Here is a 15122-nt window from a genome sequence, read left to right on the forward strand (position 1 = left end):
GGTCGGGGGTTCATCAAGGGACAGGCTTCAGGTCTGAGCGACCCTGGGGCAAGTACAAGGAAGGTCTGAAGTCTGCCCCTCAGGTGACTCAAGCTACCCTGGACTTGTGGCCGCAGTTCCCCTGGGCACTGGGCACCCCACCTGCCCTGGGCCCCAGCCTTTCCCTCCCTGGGCTTCTCCACGCAGGGGCGAGCGGCCCCCAGAGCCTCAGCAGCCTTGGGGCTCAGCCTCCTCCTGGGCCTGAGGCCGGGCAGACAACCCCCCACCCAACCTGGTCCAGCCTCTCTCTGGCTCTGGGCCACATCCCCATGTCCCTGCTTCCCCCAGGTTCCCCCAGACCATTGCTGCAGCCCTGAGCCATGACGGTGTTTCCGTCCGCCGCTCTGTGCCTTTCTGTGTGTCCCTGGAGAACTCATTCCGTGCAGATGGCCTCTCTTCCCTCCCTACCATCACGGAGCAGATGAGCCCTGGTTTTGACAGGCGATATGGGAATGGGCCAGGACTAGAACCCAGGTCTCCCGGCCCCCGTCCCACAGGTCCCCTCAGCCATTGTGCGCTCTCCCTCGGCACCCACTCTGGGGCCTGGCATAGCACAAGCTGCTCAACAGTGTGTCAGCAGCAAAAGAAGAAGGCGTCACAGGAAGGTCACATCAGGTCTGGGGACAGCCTGCCCAGCTGCCCTTCCTGTGGCCGGCCTCCCCACCCCACCCCACCCCAGAGTCCTCCCCACATGCAGACAGGAATTCCCTGAGGCCGGGTCTAAAGTGGATTCCATGCATGACCTGCTTGCTTGCTCCCTGGCCCGAGGCCTCTGATCGCATTTCAGCAGGGAAAGGAGATGGTCCAGCCGCCCCACCTGCACCCCTCGTGCTCCCTCCCTCTCATGGCTCAGTTCTGTGTCGGCTCCGGTTACCTGGTCCCGGAAAAGAGAATGTGATCTCCTTTCCCCCAGCCCTCCCCTACCTCTCATTCCCGCCTGGACTCAGATCCCTGTTCTGGGAACCCTGGAGCCCCCACAGGGCTGAGCCCGGAGGCCCTCAGGGGTGCAGAGGGAAGGGATCTCCCACCTGAGCTGTTGGCAGTGGCTGAGGCTGGGCGAGCCCCCGGCCTAGGTGGGGGAGGGGGGGTCAGTCCACATTTCAGTACCTGGTTTCTGTTTTTGTTTTGTTCTTATAAAGAGCAAAGTTCCATCCCAAATTCTTCATCATCCATTTATTTAACATTGTTGAGCCCCTAATATGTGATCCAAGACACATGGCTGGGAGCCAAACCCACAGGGCCTGCCGCCATGGAGCCAGGGATCTGGTGCTTTCTGTTACGCAATCAAACAGGCCACTTTATTCCTGTTTCACGGCCCTGGCCAAGTTCTCTCCATGGTCATTTTTCTGAAGCTCAGCTTCGCTTGCAAGACGCCTGCTGCTCAGACTTTTTCTACAGCTGCGGCTGTGACCCTCCCCTGCCCCACAACAGCTCCCCACGCCCCTCTGGCCCTGGGTCAGCCTCTCCTCCTGGGAATCAGCCCCCACCAGCTTGGCTTTTCTTCGGACAGAGCGTTCCAGGCCAGCTCTCAGATGCCACCACTTGGAAGCACACGCCTGGGTCTCAGAAGCACACACTGACTATCTGGGGACGGTCCCCTCAAGGCAAAGGGGTGGGCGAGTCCTTCCCTGCCCTCACCCCTCGCCTCTCCCCCCACCCTCCCTGGACCATTTGGAACTGTCCCCTTCACTGCTGCCTTCCATGGAAGTCCATCCATCATCACATTCTGTGGATTTCACATCCCAGACTGGTCCCCCTTTCTCCACCTCCATGGCCACCACCCTGGCCCACCGCCCTGCCATCTTCCCACGGATGACTCCAGTGCCTCCTGATGGTGCCCTCCCTTTTCCTCACGTCCCACTCCTGCCATCCATTCGCCCAGAGCAGTGTTTCGAAACAATTCGGGTCATGTCACTTACCTGCTTAATACTCTTCAGGGGCTCCCTGTCTTTGGAATGAAGTCCAAAGTCTCCCCAGGGGCCAGCCCCTGCCCCCCTCCCCAGCCCCATCTCACGGGGCATCCCCCTTGTCTTCTGTGGTCTAGCCACACCTTGTACGGGGCCTTTGCACCTGCTATCCCTTCTACCTGGGATGCCCTTCCCTCACCTCTTCACCTGGCTAACTCCTCTTCACCCTTCAGATGCCAGCTCAAGTGTCACCCCCTCCGAGAAGCCCTCCCTGACCACTCTGACACGGGCCTTCCTTTAGAAGCATTGATCCCAGACATAGTTGCCCTTTTACCTGTATGGTTATTTGCTCCCTGCATGTTTCCCTTCCTTGAGGACGGTGACTTGGCTCATTTTACTCAACACTGTGTCACAGCATGTAGTACAGCGCCAGCCTCCCAGGAGACATTTGGTGCATGAGTGAATGAATGAATGAATGAACTCATTCTGAATCTCTGGCTTCCCCTCCCAGCCTCTCGATGCTCTGGCTTTCACAGCTGCGGGTGTGTGGAGTCAGGAGCCGCCCACAGCTGGTGTCTGGGAGTTTCCTGGCCTCGGGTGTGGAGGCCTCGGCCTTGTCACCTTGGCCCTGTGACATCCTCCCCTGCCCCCACTGTAGAGACATCCACCCTTTGTGGTCCAGGACATGTCATCGCCCCCTTACCATGGCATAAACGACATGGCTGCTGTGGTGCTGCCCACCTGTCCCCCGGTTCCAGCAAACCCCTCTGCCCAGCGCTGGGCCCCCTCTTGTGCACCCCAGCTTGGCACACTTCTCGCCCCTTCCTAACTCTTCCCCTCCCCGCGCCACGTGGGGCCTCCAAGACAAGTGTGCAGACTACCCCTGTCTCCCCAACCCCTCCGTGCCAAGAGCCCCTTTCACAGGCCGGGTCGCCGAGGCTCAGAGGGGAAGTGGCCTCAGTCCTGTGATTCCCTCCACATTGCTTTCTGTCTCCCTCCTTTTCCTGCTTGTCAGCTATTTCCTGTGTTGTCCTGGCTCTTTCTGTCTCTGGTTTTCCATTTCTTTTTCTCTTTTTTTTTTTTTTTTTGAGGCAGATTAGCCCAGAGCTAACTATTGCCAATCTTCCTCTTTTTGCTGAGGAAGACTGGCCCTGAGCTAACATCCATGCCCATCTTCCTCTACTCCGTATGTGGGACGCCTACCACACCATGGCGTGCCAAGCGGTGCCATGTCCACACCCGGGATCCGAACCTACGAATCCCAGGCCACAGAGAAGCGGAACGTTTGAACTCACCTGCTGCGCCACCGGGCCGGCCTCTCTGGTTTTTCTTTCTTTCTCTCACATTCTCTTGTTAACTTTTCTGTTTCTGCCAATATTTCCCGTTCTCATTCTGCTGCATTCAGGCTGTGTGAGTGTGGCGTGAATGTGCATGCGTGTGTGTGCATGCATGTGGGTGCAGGTCAGCATCCAGGTGTGGGTGTGTGAGCGCCCCCAGGTTGGGGAGCACGTCGGGCTGAACAGGGATGTCCTAATTAGTGGGCCTTTGGGAATGGGTGCCCTGGGGAGAACGGGTGTGGGATTCTGCCCAGAGACTTGGGGACTGAGGGACGTGGCACAGGCCCTGGATGCCCCAAAGGGAATCCCGGAGCAAGGTCCCAGGGACGGAGCCCTGCACCTCCTTCGTGATTGACATGTTGATCTCACTCACCTGCCTCCCCAGTTACCCTGAGTTGTCTGGAGCCTCCCTGGGTTGTGGTGCTCTGGGCCCTCCAGGGGTTGGCCACCTCCCTCGTCAGCTGCCACCCTCTCGCTAGAAAGCCCAGGATGGAGCACGTGCTGACAGAGGTCGCCCAGCCCTTCCCAGTCAGAGGGCAGCTGGAGGCCGGTTGTCCGGTGGCTCCCCCAGAATTGCATCCGTGCCGGCCTGACCAGCCCACGACCCACCTGGGAACTGCTGGCCTGGATCCCGTCCAGGTGTCTGCACCAGAGCCTAGCTGGCTGCTGTGGGGTCCCAAACGGCTGGTGAGCTAAGACCCCTGGGGGAGGAGGGGCCCAAGGCCAGAGGAGACACTCGCCCCTCCTGGCCTCCCTCCGCCCCAGGGAACCCGGAATCTGAGGACACCGTGCACAGAGGGGGCAGGTGGTAAACCCTCTGTGAGTCACCTGGACTCCCTTGACCAGGGAGCTGCAGGGATGTCATCAACCTGTTCTGGAAGCAGGCAGGAGCCGGCCAGGTGCAGTGTGTGTGGGGGGGCCACGATGGCCACTATCATTCAGCAGGGGCGGACATTCCCATCCTCACAACAGCCCCTCGGAGGCCACCGTCACAGTCTTTTCATTTTCGAGGGGAGGAGAGACAAAGCGAGGCTGCCAAGAGAGGGAAGGACCTGCCCAGAGTCACAAGCAGCCAGTGCAGGAGCCGGACTTGAACCCAAGTCCTGTGACTGCCAGTTCGTGCTGCTCGGGGTGGAGGCTGGCGAAGAGCAGGGCTGTGGGTGTGACAGGCCCGCGCTGGAGTCCCAGCCCTGCCCTCTCCTGCAGATGTGACCTTGGACATGCATCTTAACCTCGCTGAGCCTCAGTTGCCTCACCTGTAAAGCGGGAATAATTTTCTTAGGGTTCTTGCGACCTTTCAATGGCATAATGCGAGTAAAAACCGTTTGCACAGGGTCTGACGCGAGGCCTCCACGATATTGGCTGTTATTATTGTAGTCATAAATGGCTGGCAAGGCCGCGTGCAGAAGGGCCTCCGTCAGAGAGGGGAGCCACAGCGGCTCCACCTCCCAATCCTGAATTCAGATTCACATCTGACATGGTTATGGAGACAGTGGCCCAGAATATTTGAAGCTGGGACTGTCCCCCAGTGCAGGATCAGTGGGTACCACAGAGGCACCTCTCAGGTGCTGTGGGAGCAATAGGAGGGGAGGAAAGGGAGGGGTTAATCTACTTGCCACACAGGGTGGGCTTCTGGCCTCCCAGGGGAGGTGGCACCCAAGCTGGGCCTTGAAGGGTGCATAGGAGTCCCCGGCAGAGCAGTGAATGAAGGGGACAGCAAGGGGAATAGCACCCACAAAGGCATGGAAGCGCACAAGGGCATGGCACTTCCGGAAACCTTCAGGTGGCTGGAGTGGCAGTGGGGGTGGTGGGGGCAGGTGGAGAGAGGACACCTCGTCTCACCTCCCTTCCTGGGTGCCCACATTTTGACTGTGCAGCCAGGACCACAGCCTCTTGCAAGGGCAGCACTTTGCAGCTCACGCAGACTTTTTCTGTCATTTCACAGATGAGGAACCAGAGGCCCACAGCTGGGCGGGCAGAACTGGGTGGGGACCCAGATGTGCTGACTCTCAGGCCAGGGACTGACTCTCAGATGGCCGGGTGTGGGCGCTGGGAGGATTTCCTCGGGGAGCTGGGATGCACAAGACGATGGTCAGGGGCCTGCAGGAAGGGCCGGGCCAGGCCCGTGGGAGCGATGGGCAGGGATGACAGCCCGGGGGGCGGCTGACGCGTGTTATTTATGGCTGTTTCTCTCTGAGTCCTTCAGGGCCACGAAGGTAATTGAATGAGTGAGTGCGAGCAGACGCGGGCGATCATTTAATTGTGGCAGAAAATGAAGCTGGTTGCAACTGGGGGCCGCCAGCCCATTACTGCTGACCCTGGTTTCTGCTGAGTTGGGCAAGTGGGGCCAGAGTGGTCATCCATCCTTGGCCTGCCCCCACCTCGTCCCCTGGCAGCTGTCCCCATGCCCGCAGGGCCTGGGCAGGTTGGTGGTCAGGGAATTTGTTCTCCGGGCAGCCCGTACCCACGCCCCATGCCCCCAGGCTGCCACGGACAGTGAGGGCACTGGGAGGACCCAGAGGCCAGCGGGATTCTGGTGCCCGGCAGCAAGACAGGGGTTCAGATTGTGACGTGTGGAACAGCACCGTCAGCAGACACACAGGAAGCCCTGTGTGTGCCAGGCACTGGTCTAGCAGCTAATTGCATGAACTCGGTTAATCACTCTGAAAGAAGTGCAAATACTCTCCCAGATTTCACAGATGAGGAAACGGAGGCCTGGATGCTGACTCCTTGCACAGGATGGAGAAGCCCTTGGGAGGTGCTGAGATTCTGGGGGGCCCGATGTGGGTGAAGCAGTGAGCCCCCTGAGGTGCCGAGAGGACCTGGCCATGCACGTCCCCCAGGGCCCTGCCAGCTTTCTCTCTCACCTCTCATCCTGTTTCAACCTGCTGGCCACCCCCTGCCTGCCCTTCGGGAAGACCAGGGCAGAAGCCTGGCCCCCAAGTCCCAAGGCAGGAGGACACCCTGGCAGGCCTGGGCTAGCTCAGTTCCCAGAGCTCTGCCCGCTGGCCTTCGCTCCTCTGGCGCCCTTTCCAGCCCTCTGAGGAAGCAGACACAGTTAGGCCTCGAAGGTGAGGAGCCGGTCACCTTCCCAGGCTGGGGCAGCCACAGTGGCCCCGGCTGTGGCGGGCAGGGCAGCCGCCACTGACTGGAGCGGCTGGAGCAGGGGTGGGGTTGGTGGAGCTCAAACTGCAGATGACCTCAGGCAAGTCTCTGGGCTTCCTGCATTTTCTCTGACTACCCTCCCCACCTGCAGCTGTGGCCTCGCCTCTCTCACCTGTCCTGCAGGACGTCAGTGCTCCCCACCACACTCACCGGGTAGCCCCACCGTGAGGAACTGGAGAGACCTCAAGAGGGGCTCCTCTTGCTTTCATTCATTCATTCGTTTATGTGGCTGTGTACCTGCCACAGAACACTGTTTGATTGTAAAAATTATGTCCATGTCTTACTTTTATAAAAATTAAACTTACTTAAAAAGAAGGGGAAGGGTATTTTACCACAATTAAAAAAGGAAGAAGGAAAGGAATTGAAGAGGCCCCAGGTGTATTGGTCCAGTGCACCACAGTGGCCCCCCGTGCCCTGCCGAAGCCACAGAGAATACCTGCAGTGCAGGTGGATCCGCAGGTGGGGCGGCAGAGGCCGCAGAGGGCCGAGCCTGCGGGAGGTCCAGCAGATGTTCACGTGAGCACTAATCCTGCTAACGGGTTAATCGGGTTAATCGCTGCGCCTCTCAGATGTCACAGGGGCGCTTTAGCAGCTTCCCACTGACTCCATAAATATTCACTGGCTGCAAGCTTTGACCCTAAATCGGAAGCGGCTCCCGGGGGACGCAGCTCAGGGCAACCACCTCAACCACCGAGAGGGGCTGGGAAGGGTCAGTGGGGACTGCTCCCCCTGCCTCCCCCATGTCAGCTGGGCCCAGAATCTTCCATTTCCCTGGTTCCATGTCACGCGCAGGACCTGGAGGGTGAGAGTGGGGGTGGGGGGGCGTGTTTGCCTGTGTAGCTTGTCATATGAACATGTACACAGGTGTGCACGTGTTTACACGCTTGTGGGGGCATGTGCATGTGTGAGTGGTGTCTGGGTGAGGGGGTGTGAGTCTCACTCCTGGAACACAGGCCCAGCACGGCCTCCCTCCCCTCGCAGGTGTCGTTGGCTGAAGCTGTGTGGCCAGCACAGTACCTCCCGGGAGACCGGCGCCCTGCTCTCTCCCTTGGCCCTCCCTCACGGTTTTCTTCCCCAGGGTGCTGTACATTCTCTCTCTTCTTTCCTTTGACAAACTGACTCGTAGGTGAGGCTTCGGTAGGTTTGCATTTTTAAAAAGGACAAAGTGTTAAGCTAAAGGAATGAATCTTTAATGGTGGAATTTCAGGCCTCTTCCTCTCAGGAGAAGTTTTATTTGTTTTGGCTTCGGTTTGATTTTGTCAGGGAAGCTTCCCTGTGTCGCTGGAGCCACCTGGAAGCCCCAGGCCCCCTCCTGGACACTGCAGGCCAGGTCACTTTCCCGGTCAGTTGCCAGAGCATTGCCTGGGGTGGGGGGCCGGCAGCTTCCTCTGGGTCCCAGCCAGGGAGGGTCCGCTCTCTGCTCTCTGCTCCCGCCTTCAGCCTGTCCCTTCCCCTCCCGCCCTGCCCTGCACATCCTCCCCAGAGGGAGATGGGGTGCACTCTGGGCCATGAGTGCCCTGCGTCCCCTCCTGCAGGGCCGGGGCTGGGCAGGGGGCACTCCAGCCACACCTGAGTCCGATCCGACAGCTGTGAGCATTGTTGGCTCTTACCTGGACGGCCCTCCCTGCCTCGCCTATAGCTGCAGCCGCTCTCTCTCAGTGGAGGCCTCAGCAGGGCCAGTGAAGGGGTGAACCCCTCACCCAGCCTCAGCCCCAGGTGGGCGTCCCTGCCAGCCAATCAGGGGCCTGTGCACCAGGCAGGCTGCAGGGCGGCATCGGGCTCTCCCCTCCTCAGCCTGCTGCCCGCTTCTCTCCCAGAGCAGCCCTACCACAGGCCCCTCGCTCTTCAGTCCCGGAGGATGCAGAGGGAGCAGTACAATCTTTGGGGTTCTCTGTTTGGCTGTGCTGGCTGGGACGAGAGTCAGGGGACATGGCTGAGTCCCTGGCACTCCTGGGACCCGGTCTCCTTGTCCTCAGTCCCCTGGCCCCGGGAGGCCCCCCATGGAACTGAGGGAGGGCTGGGCACTGGGGTGGGGTGCTACGGACACTGCCACCCCCTGCTGTGGAGATCAGAAGGGGAAGAGGCCTCACCCCTCAGCCAGGGGGCTGGGGAGGCTCAGCACAGATGGCTGGGTCAGCAGGGCCCATCTCTGGCCACCCAAGTGACCCTTCTGGGGTCTGTACCTAGAGCTTCATCTCCTGGGGTGCCAGCACCCCGCTCTGGCCTCCCCAGTCTGCCCAGAGCCCCCCTCGCGTCCACCGTGTGTTCATCCTCAGGGCTCCTCATTGGAGACCTCGGAGTCCTCCTGTTCCCGTCACCTCGGCCGAGCCGCTGACCCTGCAGGACAGCCTCAGGCTGGACCAGAAGCAAGGCAGCCTGACCTCACTACTGCACCCATAGTGGCTGGGGAGGTGTGCAGCCCTCCACAGGGCCCTGGTGCTTGGATGCTTCTGGAGACAGGGGGCTCACCACTTCATGCAGCAGCCTGCTCCAGGCAGAGATGCTTCTACTTCTTAGACAAGTTCTTTGTAATTAGCTGAAGTCTGAATACTGGTTACTTCCTCTGTTTATTCGCAGTCACACCCTCTGGAGTCACACATTGTCATCATAATCATCATCATCATCATCATCATCATCATCATCATCATCAGTGCTTTCTATGTACCAGGCACAGAGCATTATGTCATTTAGTCCTTTCAACACCTGTGAAGTTGGTTGGTACCTGTGTCATCCCCATTCTATAGATGGGAAACCTGAAGTCCAGAGGAAATGTGTCATCTAAGTGTGTCACATAGCCAGGAAGTCACAGAACCTAGGAGTCAAATCCAGGCCCATGCCTTTGCCAGCTAGGGATGTGCCCATCCCACCCCCACCACCCTCTTGGCTCCTTCTCCAGCTTGTTCTTATTTCTCCGCCAGGCTCTGCTGCCCCACATAAACTCATACTTTCTCCCCGAGACCCTGCTGCTGGATTAACTCCTCTTCCAGGAAGCCCTCCTGGGACAGCCAAGGGGTAGGGAAGGAGCCTTCCTTCTCAGGTACCTTGTAACAGTGAGAGGAGGGGAGGGGAGGGGATAACGGGGCCATGTCTGTGATGTGGGTGAGTCTGCGGTGACACACTGGGGCGAGTCTCTTCCTTCTGCTCCTCCTCCCTCCAGGCCAGGCTTGGGTCAAGGACCTGATGTCCCACTTGGTGCCTGGCAGGGCCCTGGGAGTCAGCATTAGGGAAGGCAGCCCAGGCCTGGTCTCATACTGACCCTTGGCAGGATGGCAGGGCCTGTGGCAGTGGGGGTGACGTCTTCCTGCAGGCCTGTGGTCCGGCCGAGCGTGCACCTGACTCTGCTGGGGTCTCAGCAGTACAGAGAGGGCAGGGTTGGGGGTGCAGACTTCACTGCCACTCAGAGGACAAGGAGCAGGGAAGGGGCATGGAGGGGCTTCCTGGACTCCGGCCATCCCCTGGAGTGCCAGGCCACCTGCAGGGTGAGAAGCTGAGTGAGTGTGCGAGCGATGGGAGGCAGGACAGTTCTGGTGACCAGGGGTCTGGAATGTCCCGCGTCCTTTGATGACCCCTGGCCAGCCACAGTCCACGGCCACAGTGCCCTTGGTCATGTTCAGGTAGCTCACCCCTGCCTGCCACCTGAAGCTCCTTCTATTTCTCAGTCTAACTACTGAAACCCCAGGGAGAGGTGCCATATTCAGGAAGATTCCCATGGGTGAAAAATTCCGTCAAGCTTTAACCAAAAGCTTGCCTAGTGTTGTACCATCTCTGTGTAGGGCAAGACTTTCAAATTCGTCTAGTTCTATCCATCCATTCCATGTTAGCCTCTTGGCTAAGTGCCCATGCAGCCTCTGCTTACACACCTCCAGTGATGGGAAGCTCATTACCTCTCAAGGCAGCCAAGGCTCAAAATAGTGAGAGTCTTCCCTCTGCTACAGAGCTGAGGTTTGTCTCCCTGAGGCTTCTGCTCACAAGGTCCAGCCCTGCCCCCTCAGGAATCCTGAGAACCAGCCTAACACTTCCCCTTATGATGTTGGGAACAAGTGACCATCTTCCTGTTAATCTTCTCCCGAGCCAAAGCCAGTAAGAGACCCCTTGGAGAAACTGGGCGGTGCCTGCCAGAGGGGAGAGAGCATCTCACGCTCAACCTGCAGCTGAGCTGGTGAACTCTGAGCCCAGCCCTCAGCTTTGGGTAGAGACTGGAGAGAGTTCTTGGCAGAATCCACTTGTTTCTCCCCTACTCACTTTGGGGGGTCTCGGAGGCCCAAGCCTGACTCTTGCTGGGACGTGTTTAAAGGGAGAGGCTGCCTGTGGGTGCCCTAGCTGTAGGGAAGGAGAGACGGGCATAGGGGCCTGATTCCCAGGTTGACGGCATGGCGGGGGGCCGGGCTTGAGCTGCCCAAAGGTCCCTGCCCAACAGGACAGCCTGACTGTATGGGGCTCTGTGCACTTAGGTCTGGGGCCGTGGGCGTTTCACTTCCTTCCTCCTGGGAGCCGCTGTCCCTCCTCCGTTCCTCCTCTCATGGAGGCAGGGCACAAATAAATAAATAAAACGAAATAAACACGTTTGTCCCTGTTAAGTTTCATCTCGTTGGAGCTACCCCATCGCTCCGGCCTGTCAACTTCTCTTTAGATCCCAGCTCTGTTATCTGGCGTATTTGCCATCGTCCCCGCAGCTGTGTGGTATCTGCAAATTTGATGAAGTACCTGGAGCGTGTTTGTCTCAGAGGAAGCCCCCACCCCCTGCTGAGTGGCTGGAGCACACGCGTGCACACACATGCACACTTACAGGGTGTTCACGTGCACACACTTCCCTCTCTCTGGCCGAGGCTTGTTAGCCCTGTCCAGTCACCTTCAAGGTCCTGGTGGGGATCCTGGGCACCTGTGCCATACACAGGGCCTGGCACTCAGCAGCCACCTGCTGTGCACATGTCCCTATGGGGGATGGGTGCTCTGGGGACGTCGCACCTCCTTACCTCCACTGGCTGCCATTTAAACAGCCTCTGACCTGGCCGTGCCTTGCCAGGCTCTTCTACCAAGCTTGGGGCCAGGCTGGCCGGCCAGCATGGGCCTCGGCTCTCCTGGACAGCCACGTGACCCTCCCTCCACTGCTAAACACGCAAGAGGCGGTGCCTGAATGCAGAGCACATCCTCCTCCTGGCTGCGGCTGTGGCTGCCGGTGGTGGAGCCTGCATGACCACATGGCGCAAGGACCCCTTCTTCTGCCCGTGCACCTGCTGCACACTGCTTCTCTGATCCTTGTCTCCAGGGGACCCCAGACCTTGTCTTTGCGGTAATTGCATAGCGGGGGTAGCCAGCTCAGAAAGATCCAGATCTTCACTACAGAGCCTGCCAGACACTGCCTTAGCAGCACGAGAAAATCCCAGGGCCTGGACAGACTTTCCAGAGTCTTCTAGTCCATTCCCCAGCCTGCCGGCACTGGATGTGGGGGTGTAGAGGACCCAGGCATGTTCCTACACAGCCACAACTGCAATGCGAGCTGTTTGTTCTTCCCTCAGGGAAGGCGCCAAAAGCTAGTTACCTGTATCAGTCAGCTGAGGCTGGCGACAAACAGCCCCAGCTTCCTGGTGGCTTATACCAACAAACAATGATTTCTGGCTCACACTGCTACATTGTGGGTCAGCTGGGGATTCTGATCCAAGCCACCATCTCTGTGGGATCCAGGCTGAGGTGCGGTCCTGGCTGCAGCGTCACACCACGCCAGAGGAAAAGAGGAGGCAGGTCATGTACTAGCTCCCAGTGTTTCTATATCCAAGTGCCATTTGTCACTTCCATTCACATTTCATTGGCTGGATCAAGTCAGCGGGCCAGGCCTAACTGCAAAGGCAGTGGGGAGTTTTCTTGTGCCAGGAGTTTTGGCAAATGGCCTCAGTGACTACTGTGTGTAGTGGCTGTTCCCATCCCTCAGGGCCAACGCGAGTTCCCACCAAGCCACTTGGATGCTGGTTCTCTGAATCCAGCATCCACTTCCCACCCTGGGGTCCCTGTGCCCAGGTTTTGCCCTCGTCTCTCACTGTGTTTGCTCTGCAGGGTGTGTCTTTCCTTCTTCCTGTCTCAGCACTCAGGGGTTCAGTTCTGACCAATCTGCTCTCTCCCCAGGGGTTGCCCTGCCCCTCACCCCCAACTCATGCCAGGCCATCGGAGTCCTTCCCTTCTCTCCCTTCCCTCACATGTCCTCAGAGGGTGGCGGCTGGGTGGAGGAGCCCTCGTAGGACAGGTGGCCCAGATGCTCCCCCTGCCTGGATGGGGCTGCTCTGGGGCCCGCCCACCCCCACATCTCAGTGGATTTGTTCATCTGAGCTGTGTGTCCACCTGTGCTGAAGTCTGTCTGAGCTGCGTTTCTGTCACTTTCAAGTGAAGAATGCTGGGTAAGACACATTCCCAGGGGGCTCATCCAGACGGTATCAGTTGTTTGTTCCAAGTAACAGACCACCCTGAAAACTAGTGGCTCCATGTGATAAAATTTCGTAGATCTACACACACACCACGAAGTGCGTGTAAAACTGATAAAACCTAAAGAAGGTCTGTGCCGGAGTTAACAGTATTGTATCAAGTCAAGGTCCTGGTTTTGGCAATATGCCCTGGGTATGTGCGATATTGTCACTGGGGGGAGCAGGGTGAAGGGTACACGAGAAATCTCCGTACTATGTTTGCATCTTCTGTGAGTCTCAAACTATTTCAAATTACAAAGTTGTAATAACACGGACTCAGTGGTTTAAGACAGCAGCCATGTGCTTCCTCATGATTCTGCCATTTGGGCAGGGCTGGGTGGGGACAGCTAATCTCTGTTCACACGGGGCTGGCACAAGTGGCTTCACTCACACATCTGCCGTGCCAGCTGGGATGCTGGAACAGCTGTGGTGCCAGTGGGCATCTGTCTGCCCACGAGGCCCCTCCAGCAGGCCAGCTGGTTCGTCTTTACATCGTGGCTCTGGGCCCAAGAGGGTGAAAGTGGTTCCCCTTGGTGGGAACTGACTGGCGGCCCTCTGGCCACATTCCATTGGTCAAAGCAGGCCCTGGGCTGGCCCAGGTTCAAGGGAGGGGAAAAAGATTCCACCTCTTGCTGAAGAGGAGTGGCAGAGAATGTGTGGCATCTTTCACTCATCGCTGTCCCCAAACGCATCAGAGCTTCTGAATTTGCCCCCCGGGGTCTAGTCCAACTTCCTCACTTGGGATGCGGGATGGAGGCTGGAGAGGGCAAGAGGGTCAGCCACACAGGGAGGGTCATGGATTTAGGGGCAGAACTGGACTCCCAACCCAGGGCTCTTCCAACCTCACCCCACGGGAGCCCCGACTCCAGGGCAGGGCCCGCCTCACCCGCCCGGCATCGCTGCCTGGGGTTCTGTTTTGCACACGCTGGTGTTTGCAATCAGAAAGTTCAGTGGCCCTTCCAGTGTGCTTAAATTAGTCCCCACGAAAACCGAATCATTTCATTTGCAGAGAAGGGCTTAATTGCAAGGGGAACGAGGCAAAGGGAATTCTGTTGCCTGTTTTCATTGAAGAAAATTACTGTACTTTCCCCTGTCTCCTTCCTAAACAGAAGCAGCTTAGCAATTGGCCTGTAATCTCCAGTGACACCTCTTCTGTTCTTTCTTCTCAGACCTTGTTCAGCTCTTCCCCGCTCCCGAGACCCTGCTCCGGCAGGTTCTTGCTCCCCCACCTGGCCCCCCACCGGCCCGGGCAGCCCAGCCTGGCCCCCGGTGGCGGACAGCACTGCCCTGGTTTGCCTGGAGTCTCCCCACACCCTGCGATGTTGAGAGGATTGCCCGTGACTTCACAGGGGCCTCAGCCACGGACTGGCCCACACTCTGACGGGAAGAAACGTCCCATCGCTTTCTTTAGAAATCACGTGGAATCCGCTCCAAGCCCTCACTCACCAGGGCTGCAGAGCGGTCACGTTTCTGACCAAGGGCCTCCCCAACCAGCGTCTTACACGAATCCTGGTGCTTCCCTGGATTGGTGCCTGGCAGAGGGGAGGGGGCCTGGCCCCTAGATTGTCTTCACCACGGATCCTTCTGTCATACGATTCCGTGGCTGGCAGGTCCTCGAGTGTCCATGTGAGGAAACCCAGCAGACATACCCACACTCTCACCCGGGGAGCTGGTTCCTCCCTGTCTGTCTGCCTGAGAGCCGCTCCCCTCAGACAAGCCAGACTGGTTCCCTCTGTGGCCACTGTTTCCCTGGGGAGGGGGATAGGGACCTTTCAGGGAGACAGGTGACAGGCTGGCAACCTGCAAGGGGAGGTGTGCCAGGAAGTAAAATATGTTGCACGTCTGGTGTTAGGAGAGAAATAAAGGAGGGCTGGGCCCCAGAGGGTGTATGGGTAGGGTTGGGCTATAGCCCCAAAGGGGGACGGTGGTTTGAAGGAGAGGAGGAGCTGAGACACATGGAGATCCGGGGGGAACAGCAGAGTGGGTGGAACAGCAAGTACAGAGGCTCAGAGGCAGGAGCAGGCCAGGTGAAGGTGAGGGCAGCAAGGCGTGGCCTGATTAGAATGGAGGGAGAGCAGGAGGGCAGGTCAGAGGAGCCTCCCAGAGCCTCTCTGGGTTCTTCGTCTGGAACAAGGTGGTGTTATTTTGTTCTGGCAAATCCACAGCAGCACAACAAATATGAGAGTGGCTTCCCCTTCCTTTCTTTGGAGAAGGGAAGAGAGCAG

The sequence above is a fragment of the Equus przewalskii genome, chromosome 19 (genome assembly GCF_037783145.1).
Source record: "Equus przewalskii isolate Varuska chromosome 19, EquPr2, whole genome shotgun sequence".
Classification (NCBI taxonomy): domain Eukaryota; kingdom Metazoa; phylum Chordata; class Mammalia; order Perissodactyla; family Equidae; genus Equus; species Equus przewalskii.